General features: G+C 36.4%; 1 non-coding gene across 1 annotated transcript; it reads right to left on the reverse strand.

Annotated features, from left to right (window-relative positions):
- Positions 1-259: 259 nt before the first annotated feature.
- TRNAT-AGU (transfer RNA threonine (anticodon AGU)) lies at positions 260-331 on the reverse strand. The gene has a single exon. It is a non-coding gene; the product is annotated as a tRNA-Thr (tRNA).
- Positions 332-3,517: the final 3,186 nt, after the last annotated feature.

Here is a 3,517-nt window from a genome sequence, read left to right on the forward strand (position 1 = left end):
ACACACCCTCCCCCCTCCCCAAATCTTAATTTAATTATTTTCATTAATTTAAAAATACTATGAAAAATGAAATATGTATAAATCTTTTTTTTTGCATAACTTTTTCAGTGTCTCTCATCAACCACAAAGTATTAAATACATTTAAAATTGAAGAAATATCTAAGTAGGAGAAGCTTAATTATATAGAACAAGTATTGCGTACCTAAACGGAAAAATAATAGAGAAGCTACTATATAACTTGAGTATCACAAAAATTGATTGCCCCCTGTGAGGTTTGAACTCACGGTCCCTAGTTTACTAGACGAGTGCTCTACCATTGAGCTAAATAGGCCACTTGTACAAGAAAAAAAATTTAAGATAATACAAATTCATAGTGAATATTAAGTAAATTCTGAAAAATTTGTATCTTTTAAAAACAATAAAATTAGGCAAACGTCAGTAGGGCAGTTACCCTATAAATAGTATTCAATAATATTCATAAGTATCAACGTTCAAAAACGTATTGCTCCTGGTGAAATTCGAACTTATAACCCCGGCATAACAGTGTAGAAGAACCGTGCGCTAACTGATTGCGCCACTAGAGCTCTTACATTACAGGTTCAAACTTTTTGTAGTTGTTCGAGATGGTAGTTTCTATGTTGTAATTTTAAAAAAAAACTTAAGATAAAATTTTTATAAAAGAATATAAAAAAATTTTAAAAGTATAACATTTAAAAAAATTATTTTTGGGCGATGGAAATGTCTGACCCCCACCCCAAAATTAGCTCAAAACCATCCAATGTCAATATATATATAACTAGCGGCTACGCCCCTAGAGGCCTCTAGGGGGCACTTGAGGAAGAGAGAGAGTCAAATTTAATAACCCAATTTCTTATTTTAAATTTTTAAGGAAAAGTAAAATTTTTTTTTTTTTTTGGGGGGGGAATTTTTTTTTTAGGAAGGGGGCCTCCCCCCTCATTTTTAATTTTAGTTTAAAAAATTTAAAAAATTTTTTCTTTTTTTGAGGGGGGGGGGATTTTTAATTTTTTTGGGGGGTTGGGTGTGTCCCAACCCCAAAAAAATAGTTATAAACCTTCCCAGGACCTATGAGAAGCTACCCTGTTAAGGAGAACCCGATCGGTTCAGCGGTTAGAGAGATCCTTCGGTACAGACACACAGATACACAGACACACAGACATCCTGTGACTTTAGTAAAAGGATTCCTGAGAAGGACAACATTGTCAGTTCAGTGGTTGCTGAGATCTTAAGCTTCAGACAGACAAAATTAAATGAAAATTAAGCCCCGCGGCTGAATTGACGGCTGAGGCTTGTACTAATTTAGCACCTGCGGCTGCGGCTGGGGCTTACGATATCTCAGCCGCGCGGCTGTGTCAAAGCTGCGGCTGAATTAAAAAAATTAAGCTGCGGCTGAGGCTGCGGCTTACAAATATCAAGCCGCGCGGCTGCGGCTGCGGCATAATCATAACTTTGCAGCTGCGGCTGAGGCTTTCTTGAAGCCGCGCGGCTGAGTGCGGCTGCGGCTTCAAATTATTAACAGCCGCGCGGCTGAGTGTGGCTGAGGCTTCCCCAACTATAAGCCGCGCGGCTGATTGCGGCTGAGGCTTAGAGGGGCGTTGGCTGAATGAGGCTTAGTGCGGCTGAGGCTTAATGTGGCTGAATTGGAGTTTTGTGGCTGAGGCTTACAGTGGCTGAATGCGGCTGAGGCTTACAGTGGCTTATGTTTTCTTTAAGCCGCGCGGCTGCGACTAAGGCTGAGGCTTATTGGGTGGCTGAGGAAGCCGCGCGGCTGATTTTGAGGCTTCTCGTAAGCCGCGCGGCTGATGGTGGCTGAGGCTGAGGCTGCGGCTGCGGCTTCCGAACCCTGATTAAAACACTTGAAAATTTGTTGTTAAAAAAGTAGAAAAATCAATAGGCTATAGTTGTTATAGGCCTGTGCTAACAAAACTGGTATAATTTTAGGATTTTTTATTTTAATATTCATGGGAATTTATCTGTGATACGATTCTATACATGATTTTCAGCATTGCTGAGAACCGGTACTAAACCAGCGGATATTAAACGTTTACTATGCCTTACTGGAATTAATTTTGCACTGTTCAAACTTGTAATCATAGAGTAGCTTTCATCTAAATATATGAATTTATATGTAAAAGGGTGAAGGAGTGGGGAAAGGGAATGGGAAAGCAAGATGTATTTATTACATGATGTTTGTATCTAATAAATATTTAATAGGGAAAACACTTAAACTAATAAATAGATATGTTAACAAAGATAGATATGTTGTAAATTTTAGACATATAGTAGCTGCGAACTAAGTAAATAAACTGCTATAAACTAAAATTTTTATGTCTCAAAAAAATAACTTTTTCAGTATAGCTTCGTAACCAGTTTTATATGAGCTGGGATTAGAACCCGTTCTCAGCCATACTGTAAAATCATGTATAACATCGTAGTATAGAAAATTTTCCACGAATATTAAAAAAATCATAAAATTTAATATCCGCGAAAATCTGCCTTTAATGCGATGCGATGAATAACTATTTATCATTCTATAAATTTTTGAGCTTCTAAGTTGTAAATTTTATAATCACCCTCCCCCCCAAATAAAAAAGCTTGGACGTCCTTGTTCTATCCGTTAACATATCTAAAATAGAAGTACGTATCTGCAGAAAGAGATAGGCCCTAATTATAGAGTAGCTTCGCTACTAAAAATTGCGTTCTTGGTACTTTTGTTAATAAAGTGATATTGAAAATATATGAATATCTTTATTATTATGCTGGTATACCTTATCTTTAGCCAGGAAGGGAGGGGACATTGGACTGTAAATTATACTTTTTTATACACATGTTTGTTGTTTCAAAACAGTTGGGTACAGTTGATTGATTGGTTCATTAAGTTGAGAGTCAAAACGTTTGAACTACTAATTGTAATAAACAGAAGGGGTAATTTTGTGTTTAATCATTGAGAATGTACACTAGGGTGGGTCGATTTTGGACATTTTTTTTTCTGAGGCCAAAGCGGGGATCTGCAAATGATTTGTATGAGTATAATACACCTCTGGATGATTTAAAATTTATCCTAAGTCTTAAAACCGCTGACGACCAGACGTTCAATTATATAGCTTTTTGTAAATGGGTGTCGAAAATTTATTGAATCAGAACTATGGCTTCATAGTGCTCCCAGGAAAGGCATTGAGAAGTAGAATCAGGAACTTTTGGCCGTTTCAAAAAATCTCGTTCCTAGCCTGAGAAAATCTAAAAAGCCTCTACAAATTAGACAATTCTCAATAAACCTTAAAAAATTGTGGTTTTTTAGTGATTTCTAAGGCTAGGAACGAGATATTTTGAAAGGCCTTTCCAGGGAGCACCATGAAGCCATAGTTCTGATTAAAAAAAAATTCTGAATGTCGTCTTTGTATATTAATAAGTAATGGAATATATTTTTTAGTGGTCGCGTTCTAAAACTCAACTTTTTAAATTTCTTTTTCGGTCAGAAATGTTTTTAAGGTTAATTTTA

Source organism: Acartia tonsa, chromosome 8 (genome assembly GCF_053477335.1).
Source record: "Acartia tonsa isolate MP-2025a chromosome 8, ASM5347733v1, whole genome shotgun sequence".
Taxonomy (NCBI): domain Eukaryota; kingdom Metazoa; phylum Arthropoda; class Copepoda; order Calanoida; family Acartiidae; genus Acartia; species Acartia tonsa.